Genomic DNA, 17,515 nt, shown 5'->3' on the forward strand with positions numbered 1-17,515 from the left:
TCGAATCAGAGGCAGTGGCCCTGGCGTGCCTGCTCGTGCCAGTGAGCGCACGTATAACCGTTAGCCTCTTTTCGTGAAGCGATTCGAACGTTCTTTGCTCAGAAAAGATTTGCAGCCGGCCTGTCACGTGCCACGAAGAACCCGCGCGAGGCCAGTTATCCTAGCGCACATTTTCCCGCTGCTGGCAAATGCGACCTTCGCCCTTGTTTCAAGGATATACGGGCAGTACTGAAAGAGTTCTCCGTCGTTGTCAGCCGCTATATCTATACAGCTGCGTGGGGCCGGCATAATGCATTTCACAGTGAATGTGCCTCTAATGCTGCGACGAAGATTGAGCAAGAAATCTAAAGTATAACAACCTGAGTTGTACAGATGGTGGTGAGACATGCAAATAGTCGAGCCTCCCGCAACTGTTTGGTCCACTGTACCGCGAAACGGAAGGTCATTGACATGTTAGGGAGAAAAAAAAAACGTTGCGCTGATTTATGTGCCAATACCGCATTAGAAAGTTTTAGTGTCTGGTACCTCAATCAAAAGGAAGATGATAGGTGTAACCTTAAGAGGCAGAAAGAGAGCAGATTGGGTCAGGGAACAAACGAGTCTTAAGGACATCATCACATCAAAGTGATAATTAAGAGTAAGAGATGGGCAGGGCACGTAGCGCGTTGGCTGCATAACCGCTCGTCATTTAAGGTAACTCATTGGATTTCGAGGGAATGCAGTCGCACGAGGGTGAGGCAGAAAGTTAGGTGGGCAAATGACATTAAGAAGTTTGCGGGTGTAACGTGGCAGCAGCAAGCACAGGACCGGGCTAATTGGCGGAACATCAAAGGTGCCTTTGTCCTTCAGTGGGCATACAGTCAGGCTGATAATATATAGTAGTAAACTCTTTCCATATACCAAAGGGAGGATTAACGGCCAATCATTTCTTTGACGCCATGCTCTGCTTCGGACTGCGGGTGCGTGGCAGATTCAAAATAGAGATAGAGATTTAAAAAGTGTATAAACAAGAAGAATTAACCAGCGCAGGTTCCATCTTGGTGAACGGTGACGGCATTACCCATTCACGCTGTTTTGGTACTATTAGCGGAGTATGGCGTCTTTGTCCCACTCTCACCCAATTTTTATCTATAACTTCAACACTACGTCAAGTGAGCCCCATTTAGCTGCTTAAAGAATAAAGATGCACATGATTATCCAACAAAATTATTGTAAAGTGGGCAATCTGCTTCACTTTAGCAAGCTGACCGCCGCAAAATTATGAAAGCGCTTCTTTATATCCAACCGTGAGCACATCGACCGATGGTAAATAACTCTAATGGTAACCTTAACACAGCCTTTCTGGGTGTGTGTTGCTCCAGTTGGCGTGCACCGCATGCGCAGATTTTTCCGTGCGCATTTATTAAGTCAGTCACGCACCACTGAGGGAGGACAATGTTGCATGTCAAAGCTTGTGGGGTGGTTGTCGAACGTATATGCAGATTACGTCACTATACACTCGCTAGCGTAGCGAACGTGGTGTAGGGGGTCATAGTGGTGGAACGTAGCTCCCAAACTTCCCACAGTGGTTGTAAAGGTAAACCGTTCTATATATCGTCTCTGAACCCCCGTGAAGTACACCTATGACGCTGCGCCTATATGGCGTTGTTGACTGAAAGCAAATGTCTTGGCCCCTTGCAGCACCTTACGTAACTTTGTCCTCGGTATAAAATAACCTTGTACTTACATAGCGGAGGTCACCAAGCCTCCGAGATGGGTGACGTGGCTGCACACTGCAACAGATCGTAGTATCAACCTTGGCTGCCATGTCGGAGAAACGAGGTGCTTAGCGGCAGCGAGACATTGACACGAAGGAGGTCGCGATAACCTCGAACGCCGGCGATAGGCACCGTGGAATTCGTCCGAAAGCTAAGCGCAAAAAGGGCATTGTGCACTGCGCACGCAAGAACCTGAGTTGCGTGAAATGCGTGCGCCGACCAAGGTACATACAACTTGTAGCGAAGGCTGCATAGTATCCCATATACGTTCAGAAAATGGTGGCTACTCAGCTGCTCAAGGGGCTTAGCGCCATCTGTGGGAGGAAGATGCACTTCCGGTGGAACAAAAAATAAAGCAGATATGACGTAATAGCTGCTAAGCAAGTGACGCCATTTTATATGTGTTAGCGCGAATTTTGATCTCAATCTACGTTTCTTAGGCCCCTGATCGCTAAGGACTCGCCCTTAGGCGATCGCCGGCGAGTCCTCCACGAGTGCGCTTCAAGTCAACACCGGCCAATCCAATGCCGACTCATGACTAGATAGTGATGTTTAAGTGTACTACCGTTCACCTTGCCACAGGTTTACAAGCAAACTTATTCTTCGTACAATCATTCGGCGTTCGTGGCATTTTTCGCCAATGGATTCAAACAACCAACAGCGTAAACCTGTCATATCTGACGCGTTGCTTATTTGCTTCACACATCCGCAGGTTCTTCATTAAGTACAATGCTTGTAATCTTCAGTTTTACCAGCAAGAAATAATGATTGATTGATATGTGGGGTTTAACGTCCCAAAACCACTATATGATTATGAGAGACGCCGTAGTGGAGGGCTCCGGAAATTTAGACCACCTGGGGTTCTTTAACGTGCACCCAAATCTGAGCACACGGGCCTACAACATTTCCGCCTCCATCGGAAATGCAGCCGCCGCAGCCGGGATTCGAACCCGCGCCCTGCGGGTCAGCAGCCGAGTACCTTAGCCACTAGACCACCGCGGCGGGGCAAGAAATAATGCCTAGTGGCGCCAAAATTAATACAATTTAGTTTTATTCAACGGTCACAATAACTCAGATTTATTACGCTGCACGAAATGGTAATAAGCACAAGAACTTCTGTGGACACTACTTACGTTATGCTTTTTTTTTTTGCATTACGCTCCGATAAATTACCGCTATGCGAATGCAGACAGGTGAACTGTAGCATGACAGATAACTTGGTGATATTCTCACAGACGACGCGAATAATCGTATACAGACACTGCATGCTCAAGAAGGAAACCAGGCTGCAAGAATACTGAGTGTTGAAAGTCTAGTGAGCACTGTATTTTGAATATTGCGTCTTTCTTACCTAGAAAACGTGGGTCACCACGCATACGTTTGTTGTTGCTGCATCCTCGCGCAGCACATCGTTTCCGCAGGTACCGACGAAAGCACTCGGCGTTAAATGTAATCCGCATCGTCCGCTGTCCGTTGGACACTGCACTCAAGACGTTCATCGAAGATAAAATGTACCTCACGATTCCGCTTACAGCAAAGAACGCAAGCAAATGAGGAACAGATGACAGTGTCATATGTTCAATGGCTGACCAATAATAGCGCGGGCAGAGAACTCCAGAAAAAATCGTAATAACAAAAAACTTTCATAAATTCTTTGCTCATTACGCCTCGTATACTGTCGGGGAAAAAAGATTTCATTCGTAAAACATAGCGATTGCTTCGACTTTGAATCAAACATGTTTTTTCAATATAATGTTTGTTTCCTCCGGACCTAGTCTCGCTTCAATCGCAGCTCTCACAACTCCCCATGCTGATTTCACCGGCAATATCTTCTGAACCACTTTTCCCCTGAACTTTCGCAACCTATTTGAATAGACCTTGCGTCGACCCTCGGAGCGCCCGAGGTTGCCAACCTCTACCAAACGTAGTGATTTCAATCTATACTCGGCTTTGCATGCCAGGCTACTTGCGTATGCGTTCTCGAGCCACAAAGTGAAAGTTGGTTGGCAATTGCTCCATGCTAGACGAGAAACTCATACACCGGCAAATTTTTTGATCTCGTTTTCTGTATCTGCTTGTCTGCTTGTCTGTTTGTTTGTTTTCTACCCATGGACGTCGTCACTCAACTAAAAAGGTGCGTTGATCCGGAGCCACGGTCTTTCATTGCTGAAGGCGCGGACGTGATAATATCTGTGTTTTCTGGCGAGAGTGGCTTGGTTGCCTGCCTGGTAACCTTCCACGGCTTCACCGCACGCAGTATCGGTTGCGGAGGCGGTCGCTTGAGCGTCAATAACGCGCGCCAGTGGAGTCTTTCAAGGATATAGGGCTACCGGCTCAAATATTCGTGCAGGGCCTGCCGTGCTTCAATGGCGTGCATTGCTAAACTACTGCGAGGAGCTTAATGATCGCAGGAAATCTCTCGTCGACTTTCGGGCGTCCTTGCTCGTCTTCGCGCTGGACTCACGCCCTGAATCACGGCCAATCGAGTTCTCGTTCTTGTGATTCTCTCATCAATCTAACGCGCTGTGGCATCAGGTCGTCTCGATCGAAAACACTGACAAGATCGAAATTGTCCACCGGCAAATTTGCTTCGGCGAGTTGGCTGGCTCTGTGAGGCGAATAATTGAAACATTTCTTAGCGCTTCTTTTCTGCCCTTTCTCATTGGACATTTGGGATATCTAGCTGGACAATGGTTCGCACAAGCGCTAGTTTGCCAGCCATTTGCGGTAGCCACGATTTGTTCTGTTGTTCTTTGCCTCCTGCGTTCACTGGTTTTATGACGCAGTAAGATAAAAAAAAACAGTATCTGTAGTTGTCCGCTGGTCGAAGCACTGGAAATACTGCAGTCTTCAACGACGATGTGTTGTTATGAACGGAAATATTGCGTCATTCAGAAAGCGGGCAGCTTGAAAGGTAAACATAGGGCTACGGTATCTAGAAATATTACAAGGCCATTCCACGCACTGTGGCAAAAGACCTACACGTCTTGAAATCCGGCGTCTGGAGGTGACAACAGTGAGGGTGCCGAAATCACATTACTTGGTGTCTGTATGACGCTATCTGATGACATCGGCGCTATGTCGAAGATGAGCCGATCCTGGAGGTAGTGCGCAACACCAGGCGAAGTACATAAAGGTACGGGAAATGGCAGGCACTCTAATCTACAGAGAACACATATGTGATTTAGCGAGTTTCTTCTGAGAGCATCAGGCTTTCGCCTCTGATCTGCCAAGCGTTAACTACAGGTATACTGCCATTTTCCAGTTCGTCTTCTGTGTTGTTCTCGATGAACTGCGATCGAACATAAATGAATAAATGTTGATTCTATATGTTCGATACGGCTGCGGCGGCTGCATTTCCGATGGAGGCGGAAATGTTGTAGGCCCGTGTGCTCAGATTTGGGTGCACGTTAAAGAACCCCAGGTGGTCTAAATTTCCGGAGCCCTCCACTACGGCGTCTCTCATAATCATATAGTGGTTTTGGGACGTTAAACCCCACATATCAATCAATCAATATGTTCGATACAAAAAATCTCTAAAAACTTATAGGACTGCTGTAGTGAAACAAAGGGATTTATTTCGTTATAAAATAGTGTGCAAAGAGAAAGAGGCAGAGAAGGACGAAAGAGGGCTTCACAACATCGTACTCGACGGCTTGAATGCTCAGGTGTGTCACTTTTGGGCTGTGTACATTCGGCGCGCTTTGAGAACTTCAGTTTCCATATATAGATCGACTTTATTAAAGTTTTTAGCGCATACCAGATATATCCACGACTCTAAATTGATCGAACTGTAAGCACAGGTAAATGAAGTATTCGTGTCGTAACAATTGTTAATAGCATATGAACCAATACCGTCTCTCACAATCAGGGGCCAAGAGTATTTTTCAGGCGATGTCCGAGCACCTCTGTATAGTACATCGATGCCTGTGTTTGAATGTACGCCCATGCGGATGCATGCGCAAAATTTGAAAATTTCGATGTGTGAAAAGGGGAGAAAAATTTTCACATGACAGCAACCTACACTTCATCTTTATCGGCACGTCAAGGTTTGCCTGAATCTAGCAATGTTCAGGTCTCCACTTTTTTCCACAAATGCGTCCAAGTCACAGGGAACATGAGCACTTATCGTTATTTAGTATTGAAAGCCCTCCCATTCTACGATATTGTACTAACTTTCACAATTAGTGTGGAACGTGCAGCTCCGATTTTCCTTGCACCGTGTTGCGTTCCGGCGATTTTTCCAACTGTGGAAAGTTTCCCGCAAGATGCCCATTGTTCTTTAGTTCTCAGGAAAAAGGACGATCGTGGAATGGAATAACTAAATTAAAAAAAAAGGAGCGAAGAATTCCGAAAGGATGGCACTCAGTCAGCTCACGAGGGGAGTGCTTTAGGCCCAGAATAATGGCCGGAGTCGATAACAATGACAGTACCAAAGCCACCTCACTTGACGTCTTCATGACGTCATCCGACGTCATCACCTGAAATTAATCAGATTCGGCGCTACGCCTCTACCGTTAAAAGAACATGTTCGATGACTGTTGGTAAGGTCCATGGCAGCGGCAGTAACAAGGCTGCGGACGGTCTTGACTGCTTTGTATGGAGTCGACTTGGGGAATTTCTCGTCTCAGTAACAAAGTGTATTACTCAATCAATCCTTTTGCCGAGCGTTTTCGAGCGTTTTCGTAGGTGCGAGAGTTCGACGACAGGCACCGTGCCAGGGTTTTTGCAAGTGTTAGTTGTCGGTGGGCAGTGGGCACGCTACCAACACTCTTCCCAGTTCGCTCACCGTCGATGAAAATTTGTAGTTGCTCTTTAAACCAACGCGAACTTCCAACTAGCGAGCGCTCCTAAAGCTCGGCCTCCTTCATGCGTCGATGCGTAGCAGTCTACTTCGCAAGCCACCTCCAACGTTCTTGGGGATGAAGCAATACTGTTGCTACGGAATAGACACACGTCGCCTTCATGACAGGAGTCGTAGTGGCTCTACCGTCTGCGTTGCACTTTCAAGAAAAATGCCCCGAGTACGTTTCCCCGAATTTTGTGAAATGAGGCGCCCGGGCGGAATCTTTACTGGGAGGTCTTGGCATGGCTACAGGTGCGCCCACAGCCAATAAATTCTTTCTGCTGAAGACTCATACTAAGCAAACAGCTTGTAGATGGCAAAGTTGCCCCTAAAACGTAAATAAGTTACATTACCATTTACAGCTGGCCGAAAGTAATGACATTATTCACTGTTACTCTTGAAAAAAAAGTAATGAGGTTACTTTGCAAATATTTTATTAAAAGTAGCTCGGATAAAAGTACAGATATTAAAAGTAATTCGAATATATGTTCAAGTGTTTCGTGGCTTTACGGACCTGCCTTCTTCCATATATACCCCAGGTTTGGCACTCCGATGAAGAAAATCCTTCTGCCGTATTCATTGTATGTTGTACCATGACACTAAGGCACTCTGAAGCGTTTGCCTTAATGCGTCCTCAAATTTTTTTTTTGCAATATCTTTGCGGAATGTTCTTTTTCAAAAGTGCACTGATTCATATGGCATGTTGTGTCGCTTACTGTATACATTGCATTCAGAAATATACCCCGGACTTCTTGCTGTCGAACTCCATGCAAGGCAAAGGTCTATTTATTGTGGACAAATGAGTTTTATCAATCGACTCAATAACTCAGCAATGGCTAAGCCCTCAGCAACACCTACGTCGAATGCGTATAACGCTCCCATAAGCAGATTTACATTGGTGATAAGGAAAGCAATGTAGCTTGACTTCAAGCTGATGCCTCTTTGATGGCCTGTGAATCGGAAGATTACGGCATCGCCAATCAACCTCCTGGATCAACCGGTAGTTTAACAAATACTAAAAGAAGACAGCTTCGCCTGCATTTAACGATAGGGCAAGTAAGTGCATTGGTGACAATATAATTGTGTGGACTCGACCATTCACATAGACCAGCGTACACAAGCTTGTTCTTGCATTTGTTTCCTCCAGCTTTCAAGACATCCACTGCCCATTAAGAAGTTATAAGCGCTGTGTATACGTGGTCGTGTCGACAAGCGTTGAGACATGTTGTTGACTGAAGACGACCTTGCATTTTCTCTCTCTCTCTCTCTGTCGTTCTACGAGGAAAGTACAAACGCACGCCTGCGCAGCCACTGTTTTCTTGGCTCCCGTTCAAAGTTCCTGCTTGACCAAGGCTCTGCCACATTGACGGCGCAGCGAGACTTCAAGGCGCGCTGAAGCGATAACGAACAATCTAATAGCTTCCTCGCCGAACAGGACCGTTCTAACGACACGCTCCGTACATGTGATAAGTTGATGAAGTATTAAATTGTTGCGTGCGGGAAACATAGGCGCGTCCCGCGCCGTATGGAGGGTATTCACGTCATCGTACGTCATTTTGTTGTACAATGCGCAGCTTCACTGTTCTGAAGACAAGCAGAACGAGATAAGAAAGCGTGCCTTTCACTATGCTTTGTGTACAGCAGTACGGCGGCCACTGGTCAGTGCACACCTTCAACACTACCGCACCGAACGTTGAGAAGGATGAGGGTGGAGGACGTAGGGAAGATATGAAGATCAATAAGACGCATGTCTGGCTTGCTGCCATGAAGGTGGATAACGAGTTATGAAAATGTGGGAGGAACAGGAAGGAGCTATCGGTGCGGTAAAAGTTCATTGCGTGTACAACCGACCACCGAAAACAGTCTACTTCTTTCGCGAGCAATATACGTTCAGTGATTTTATTACTGAAGTGTGGCAATTGTTGCTGCTGTTAGATCGGACTTTCATCTTGCGTAACCTTCGCTATAGCATTCGAAGTAATCATATCTTATTACCATCTTGGTTTGCCCCGCCGTGGTGGTCTAGTGGCTAAGGTACTCGGCTGCTGACCTGCAGATTGCGGGTTGGAATCCCGGCATCGGCGGCTGCATTATTGATGGAGCGAAAATGCTGTAGGCCCGTGTGCTATGATTTGGGTGCACGTTAAAAAAACCCTAGGTGGTCGAAATTTCCGGAGCCCTTTACTACAGCGTTTCTCATAATCATATGCTAATTTTGGTGCGTTCAGCCCTACAGATCGGTATCATTACCATCTTCGTTTCTCGTATAGGCGTTTCCATAGTCGCAACGTTATCGTTAACTTGTTCTAATCGTTATAAACCAAATTACGTGGCTTTAAAGAGGTTGCGGCGTGCGCACAAACGTGACGACAACTTACCCCCCGATTGGAAAAAGCCTCCTGGAAATTATCTTTTTTTTTTCTTGAAGTCAATTCTAAACCCAATGCCCGATCGCTGCACTCTGTCCTTGTTCTTGTTCACCTATTGCTTGTGGCGCATACACCCTGGGGAGGATTGGCCGAAAATTGAGTGGTTTTATAAAATATCGTGCAGTTTTGGAATAATGGAGATTATATGATAGGAAGGTTACCGATGACCTAGGAAATTGTGGTGATTCATCTAATGGATACAATTATTTAAATAAAGAAAGGAATTTATTCTTAAATTAGAGTAATCCTCTCATTTTTTACGTAATGTTGTAGACACGCCAGGATAATAATGCAGATGTATTAGTCACTCACATGTAAATAAATGCCCACTTCTTCTTTCCCGTTTGGTAACACCTGCTGCCACCAATCCTATAGGGAAGAAATGAGCAGAAGAAAGCTAGCATCTTATATAAAGCATGACTGTGAAGCCTTATACAAATAATAACGGAAACGTGCGATATAGGGGCAGCGGGAAGTTACTGAAAAACAATAAACAAAAATATAAAAAAACAAGAGGGAGGGATATATATTAAGACTGAATTCTCATGGCCTTTCCGTAATTACCCTATCTGCCCACGTCGAGGTTTCAAAAGCCACTTACACTGGAGACGGGGCGGGGCGTTCTTTCCAGCTTAAAATATGAAATAAAAAAAATAAGGATGAGAAAAACACAGTGATCAAACAAAACAAACAAGGACAACAGAGCTAGAGAGAAAACACAGTCAGACAACAGCCTACTCGTGCACCGGTGTCGCATATCTCTGAGCATCGCTCGGCCGCTCGCTAATCGACGGCCGCATCACGGTGTCGCGCCGATCTCTGTGTCCCGCACTGTTCGGCGCACGCGGCGGCTCCTACAGTGGCACGTGGGCCTGGCCTTCCGGTCGGGCCGACCACAGCCGAGAGTCCCCGTTTTCTCGCGACTCGGCCGGCGCGTCCCGTTCGCTTGCTCGGCCTTGTCCGCGAGACGGAGCTTTCGCCGGCGCTCACGTGTGCTGGCGACCTCCTTCGCCGGCAGTGTCGATGGCGCGCTCTTTCGAGATAAGTCCAACAAGTCATCCTCGCAGTCGTGCGCCCGCGCCTCCTTGTCTCCTTTGCATTACAAGCCCCCATGGGTAGAAAGAAAGAAAGAAAGAAAGAAAGAAAGGAAAAAAGAAAGAAAGAGAAAAAAATTTGTAGCAAAACGCAAAGGCAAGCTAGTTGCTAACACTAGGACGTCCCTGTGCATAAGCCATCCACCTTTGGCCATATCAGCCAAAGAAGTAAAGCTACTCGAGGAGAGCAGGTAGATTGGGGGGGGGGGGAGAAAGGAGGAGGGGACGTATGCATATACATCTTCTGTTTTATGGCTTTTTACTCGTGCATCTATTTTCTTATCAAACATGAAAGCCCGCACCTGTAAGTAAGCGCCCGTGTTGTCTAAGCGTCCGTGTTGTCTAAAAACGCAGAATGATTCAGCTGCGTCGGGTGGGCGTGGTTAGACGAGATTTAGTTTTTAGGGGTGAAGCTTCTTATGGGCTAGGGCAATCCTACGTCCATCCGGCGGCGTAGGCAGCCCAGCATATCCACGAGTACATACATACATACATACATACATACATACATACATACATACATACATACATACATACATGCATGCATGCATACATACATACATACATACATACATACATACATACATACATACATACATACATACATACATACATACATACATACATACATACATACATACATGCATACATGCATACATACATGCAGATAGACGGACAGATGACCGCTTCGCCCCACTCATCATCATTCACTTCGTGGATATGCTGTGATTTTTTTTTTGCCCTTTCTGAGTGCCATAGTTTCACAAATTCTGCAGAGAGCTGTGATCAACGTTCCACCGGCTCCAGGATTCTGGAGGGAGATGTTACCGAGCCTGCGTAGTCGGCACATGAAGGAAAAGTTTGGAGTGGTGTTTAAATGGTGGTCACGGGGTCCCTTGTGGATCAGCTGCGCTTAATTCATGCCGGCTAATCGCTTGCTTGATTTCCCGTCGGAAGCTAGGCACGAATGCCCCAGTTGGAGATAACCGGTCATCTATTTACATATTTTACAATGGTAGTGTCGCCGTGCATCCTTTAAAGCTGCGGGGAACAATTAACGCCGCTATTTCGTGAAGACGTAGCGACGAATGTGAGGCGCACGTTGACGTGGAGTTTGTGGCACATCGACGTACGCTACGCGCGAGGACTGTTTATTTGCCTTTGCAAGTAGCACTCATTGGCGGACTTCGGTGGCTCCTTGTGGTGAGTGGTATATGCATAGCTATGCGGATACTCAGATATTTGTGCTACTCACGTGGTAGCTATGAAGCAGGAAGAAATGCGTTGCCGTTGACGAGTGTAGTTCGTTATCGCTGGAAAGTCCTGGGTCACATTGGTCCAGCGACACAAGCAGAAAATGATCCGCACAAACTATGGTACCTTCCTTTCGAGGAATCATTGAGCACCGGCCTTTGAAATAAAATTCTAGGCACGCGATATATGCATGTAAACATATATTTGACAGGTCTTTTTCTGGCGGTATAGAATATTGCGGAGGCTAAACTGCCAGTGGGCGAAGCATATAATGCCCCTGACACACGGGCACCCTGAAGTCCTTTAGACAAGGGGACATCTTTCGGAAAGGCGTTCGGGCGCAGTGACACACGACAAAGCAGTAACTTCTTTCCGGCAAAGATCCTTTTCGCAAAAGCAGATCCCGCATCTACTTTTCTGGCAGGAAAAAGGGAGTACTCTCGCATACAGTGTGCATAATTTATCAATAGAAGAAAACGTGTCGCAACACTGTGGTGCGCTGTCAGTATTTTTTTTTTGCGCTGGGAAAATGTTTTCATTTTCAGCAGCAGTGCGATTTGTTGAAAAGTGAAGGCCTATAGTCTGTCCATACTCTCAAACGCCTGCATTACGTCACTAGCGCGATCATGTTAGGGTTGGCAGCGGCAGTTGCTGTATCGGCGACGTAGTATCTTGTAACAATGGAGTCGGCTCAGTCGGTGAAGAATAAACCGCGCGTCCAGTGGACTGAAAAGGAGACCTGGGCGCTGATAAAGCCATGGGAGGACCATTTGGACGCCTTGCGAGGGCAAAAGCACAACGGTGGAGTGTACCAGGCGATTTCCGAGAGCCTCACCGACGCCGGTATTTTGCGTACACGGGCGCAAGTTCACAGCAAAATTGACAACTTGACACAGACATTCAGATTATACGGTCACTCACGCTACGCGTTGTCGCACGCGTACCGCTTGCTTGTTTAGTGTGTGTTAAGATCGGGCCTGTAAAACCCGACATGCATGGGCACCTCGCATATCGAGAAACAAAAACAAAAACAGCAAAAGACCGACTGTTCATAGTTGCCAGACAAACTTAAGTTGCTGCTAAAAACGCAAAAAAGCGAAAGAAAATTAGAGGTATGCGCATTATAAGCCACCAAACAATAAAAAAAACGGTTTTATGCTCCGGCGTCGCTGAATGTGATGTACATGCGCAGATTCTTTTTAATATTTCCAATCTTGCCGCTTCCACAAACAGCGCCATTTTTTCTGCAGCGTTCTTCTGAGGCACCGCCTAAAACAGTAGCACGGTGCCGTGTGTCATCAGCGCCACTCCTTTCTGCAAATGGTCCCCTTAGGCGACAAAAGGGGTTTACTTCAAAGTACTTAACTTTTGCCCGTGTGTTACGGGTATAAGGTATACCACGTAGACCCGAAATTGCTATCAAAACGTTGACGCAACCTTAAACACTGGATAGTGCCACGTTTGTCCCAAGTGTGTGAAACATAGTTCGAGTCGTACTGTATACGATAAGCTCACTGCGTGAAGGCTGCCGCCTTGTGGCTTTGGCTTTTGGCGCCTTGCGCATGAGCCGCACAAAGCAACTCGGCTCACAGCAATGACGTGCTCCGGTTTTGAACTCTATTGCTAGTGTTTCCATAAACGAAATGATTGCTGTATATTCAGAATAGCCGCAAAAAAGCGGAAATGCTTTCACTTCTTGTCGAATGAAGCGTACACATACGCCGTGCCGGAGCGGACGCGCATTACGACAGGGCAGTGCAATGCGCGCACTTCGGCAAGTGGAGCATAACCTGAAAAAAAAGCAACAAAAAAGGATGTGGGCGACATACGTCTTGCAAGAGGAAGCAATCCATACAGTCCTCTGTCACAAAGTTGCGCAAACATGTCTCAGCCGGTAGAATAACATGCTCCGAAAATCTGAAGTCGCGTGCAGCGATCACAGAAACGAGCGATGTACAAGCCGTCATTACTAAACTATACCCGCACCTTGAACCGGCGAGGTGATGCTACAGTGCCTTCACGTACCACGTCATTGACTCCAGAGTGTATAGGGACGTGAAAAAAAAAAAAAAACATGATGACGTTTCTCTGTACAGCCACACGGTTATAATTTAGCTGATCTGCAGGTAAATACTTCTAGCATCTAAATCAACACTCAGATTGTCGGCGTATCCTGATGTCACGCCCTAACCTCGAGGCACTGTGTTATTCCTTGCTAAGTACAATAAATAACTTCGTTATTACTTGTGAAAATGTACCTACTTTCTGTAATACTTCTAAATTCTGGATATGCTTCGTTAATTAGGTCAGTTTTTTTTTCAAGGTATACCATGTCTTTAAATTTACTTTGCTTTTGCCGCCATGTCGCCACCGTGAGCCTGGAACGTGGGGAACTGTCAAGCTGGTTAATACACCTTTCTTTTCGTTCCCCAACACATTAGTGTAAATCTGTTTGTGTTGAAGAAACTGAACTGAAAAATCGTCGCTCGTCTAATCGATGTACACGCATAGCTTCGTCAGGGTCAAGTTTAACCATGTTCACGCTATTTATTTAGAATGTAAAAGCGTTCCATTTCTTCCGAGTTGTTTTGTAGTAAGTGATCTGAATGGCGACAACGATGAATCTACATAGATCCCGTTGCTCTAATTTTCCTCCCTACATCCGCTAAGCTATGTGTTCTGGCGCTGTACCTCCAACTCTGAAAAGCTTCAGCAAAGGATGTCAATCATGGCCGCGAAAGCATTGCCATTTTGCGCGAAGTTTGTCCTGGACATTGTTAGAGGTAACGTACAGTTCCGTGCCGAGCTAACTTTGTTTCGGCACGGAGTTTCTACAGTGCACTAAGAGTGAAAGGTCGCAGTATACAGATTTTCCAGAGAACAGTACACCTGTTTGCATCAGACGCTCGTCTCTGGCCATTCTGCACGTGATTAGAGGGGCTGAAAGGGGCACTTTGGAAACAAATTCAAAGACCAGAAGATTGTTCACCAATGCACAATACATGACTTGAACAAAGCAGTATGCGTTAACAATGCGGCTGAAAAGTGCGACTAAACGCCATACCTTCTTTCTGTAAGCACTTGCGAGCACCTCAACAAGTTCCCCACCACACCTTAGCAAAAGGAACATTCCAACAAGTCAGACGTTTCGAAGGAACGGTAGTGTTACTTTCTTCTTAACATCTATACCAGCGTCCACTAGTGATGCTAGTGAGCTAAGGTCGTCGCTCATTTGTTTCTTAGACCGTGTATGTAAATGCGCCTTCTCCATCAAGGTTCCCACCCATTAACTGGCTAGTTTTCATTGCACAGTGCAGTCTCGGGGAACCAAAAACTATGCGTTTCGGCACCGATGCATGCGCCTATGGTCAACCTTAGTCGCAAATCTTGCCAACCGCTGCTTTTAGCTGTGTGCGCGGGACGTGTGCAAAAAATAAACACCCGTGGTGTTCGTGCGACCGGAGCTCCCCATAGCGGCGGTAGCGAAACAATGGCGGAAGTCTCTGATGGTGGCGGTGCATCAGCAGAGCGTGACTCCGCTGGCTTGCCTTGCAGGCGGCGAGGGCGAAAGGCGATGCGGTTTGGTGCGCCCGATTGCGGCTTTCGCCCTCTTCTAGCCTTTTCTTGTGCGGCGGCACGCCTGGGAGGAGGAACGGGTGCGCGGCATCGCCTGCTGCGACTGCCGCCGGCAAGTGGTCGGTTCCTCCCACCGCTGTAATGGCGGCGACGCACATTCAGGGTTATGCATTAAGCACTGCCGTCCTGTATACAAAGATCACCTCTTTCTAAATCGGGCATCGTCGTGCACCCGAGACGGGAGCAATATTATACACCGTGCACGGGCCGGCATCCGTGATGCTTCTTCGTGTATGTGTGTGTGAGGAATCCTCATATGAGCCTGCCGACCAGCTTTTCCGTATGTGGAATGATCTATTGAGCGTAGTGGTTCGCGATAGACACCGTCCAAACTCGGTCATTCCTAGCTACTGCACTTCACTTTGTGGAGTTTATGTTCTGTGACGTTAACCGGGCAAATAAGCAAAGACGTGCGTAGAGGGTTCAAACTGATCACGTGCGTAAGGAAATCTGGCAACAAAACGAAAGGAATACGTTGTGACCAGGAAGGTTCAAGTTCAGAGCCACAGAAAGCAAGCCCTTCGGCAAAGTACTTTGGGAGCATCTTGAGGCAACGCTAGAAGGTGGGGCTCTGTGAGCGTGGGGGGTCATGGTTAGAAAAAGTTGTTAACGATTTAGAGTACTTGGTACTCTATCATAAGCATGTGAAGAAATGAGATACTACGCCATCCTTCTCGTTCTTTTGTGAGATCTACGGGCGTCTCAGAAAGCTCGATAGAGGCTGCGCTGTATGCGTGCGAGTAACTGCGAGATGCGGTGCCTTTCAATGGTGTTTTTTCCACTTTACTGTATCTCCGAAAACGGGTTTCTTCTATAATTGCTGTTCCACGGTGGTAAACAAACTTCACAGTGTATTCCCGAAAGATGCTGTGTCTTTCCGTGTTCCATGTGTACACATTTAGTTTCTATGAGAGAGCAAAGAAGGAAGTCGGAAAGCATGGTCATGAGTCATCACATACAACATTGGTTTGGTGGTATATAATGGTGCTCGACTGCAAATCCGAAGGTCGTGGGATCGAATTCCTGTAGAAGGGAAGAGATCCTTTCCCTTTTTCTTGTGTACGAAAGAGATGCTTTCAACTACATGTTCTTGGTCCCTAACGAAAGGGTGCAGTTTACCTTTGTGTACCTCCACCACTGCAACAAGTCGTGTCGCTAAGCGAGCGGCCTCTTTCGTCTTCCTGTGCTCTCCTCTGTAATTTCAGTAGGGTTTTAGAAGGAGCCATGACAACCGGTAAAATGCCAAAAGGCGTCTCGCTATTTTTTCACCGGGGAAAAAGCGCATGCCAGTGAAGTGAACAAAAAAAAAGTGTATTTGTGCGTTTTCTTTTCGTGGATTGTCGACGACCACCATCTTTCCATAAGTGAGAACTGTCGGACGCCCGTTAACGGTGATGCCCTCCGGTTTGACTTTAACTTAGCACTGGCCTCTCCCGAACCGAAAAACATAGATAATTGCATCGTTTATTCATCTATTTCAATACTTGCGGTGCTTTCACTTTGCCTTCCCTATTGGTACATCACTGTTAACAAGCACGATTTGTGCTGCAGGGCTCGCCGCGTTGTAGGGCCGGTTATGTATGCCTGGCGTATCGGTGGACATCTGCTCGTTTATACGACGGCAAAGGACGCTTTTGGCATCCCCCACACGGTCATTTCCAGCCGGCTTGCTGCTCGGTTGCCCCGCCACGGTGGTCTAGTGGCTAAGGTACTCGGCTGCTGACCTGCAGGTCGCGGGATTAAATCTCGGCTGTGGCGGCTGCATTTCCGATGGAGGCGGAATTGTTGTAGGCCCGTGTACTCAGATTTGGGTGCACGTTAAAGAACCCCAGGTGGTCAAAATTTCCGGAGCCCTCCACTATGGTGCCTCTTATAATCATATAGTCGTTTTGAAACGTTAAACCCCACAAATCAATCAATCAATTGCTGCTAAGTCATCCGCACTGTTTTTTACTATTTCATTTAAATGTTCTCATCGCCTTCTAACGCGTTTGTAGTTGGGGACCTCCCACTTTCCAGTCAGTGGGCCTACAAATAAGGCAGAAAGAGGAGGGTAAGAGATGGGGCTCTAAATATTAAGGTCACGGTCTGTTTCAGCTTTAGGCGCTGTAAGATTGATGTTTCTTATGCTACTGCTTTTGTTTTAACTGCATATGTGACCGCTTATTATGTGCTGAGTGCTAGTTTATGCATTAAATAAATAAATGTTTCAGCAAAACGGGTCTCTACTTTCATTTTTTCAGTGCAGTAATCTATTTAGAGGGCGAGCAGAAGGGGCTCTTCATCGTCCATGTGCCAAGGGAGAAATTTTTCTTAGCTGGAGAAAGAGATTGCGGATAGTGCCCAATGGCGCAGGCATATTCTCAAGGACTCCTTGGAATTAGAAGCGAACGGCCTGTTCGCGTGAGTAAACATGTGCAGTCACGTCAGACTCATGGCATCTGGGCTGACCAACCGGCCGACTGTTTGGTCCATAGCAGCTTTGAGCGACGCTGGAAG

General features: G+C 46.7%; 1 protein-coding gene and 1 long non-coding RNA gene across 2 annotated transcripts in view; one reads left to right on the plus strand and one right to left on the minus strand.

Moving 5' to 3' along the window:
* The window catches only part of LOC142785097 (uncharacterized), a 60,415-nt gene extending 58,382 nt beyond the window's left edge, over positions 1–2,033 (minus strand). The window contains exon 1 of the long non-coding RNA XR_012888850.1: positions 1,727–2,033. This is a non-coding gene — a long non-coding RNA (uncharacterized LOC142785097). The remainder of the gene's footprint in view (positions 1–1,726) is intronic.
* Positions 1–17,515, plus strand: part of LOC119178440 (patched domain-containing protein) — a 137,272-nt gene that overhangs the window by 50,769 nt on the left and 68,988 nt on the right. The gene's annotated exons all lie outside the window — the stretch shown is intronic.

The sequence above is a fragment of the Rhipicephalus microplus genome, unplaced genomic scaffold, assembly GCF_043290135.1.
Source record: "Rhipicephalus microplus isolate Deutch F79 unplaced genomic scaffold, USDA_Rmic scaffold_18, whole genome shotgun sequence".
NCBI lineage: Eukaryota > Metazoa > Arthropoda > Arachnida > Ixodida > Ixodidae > Rhipicephalus > Rhipicephalus microplus.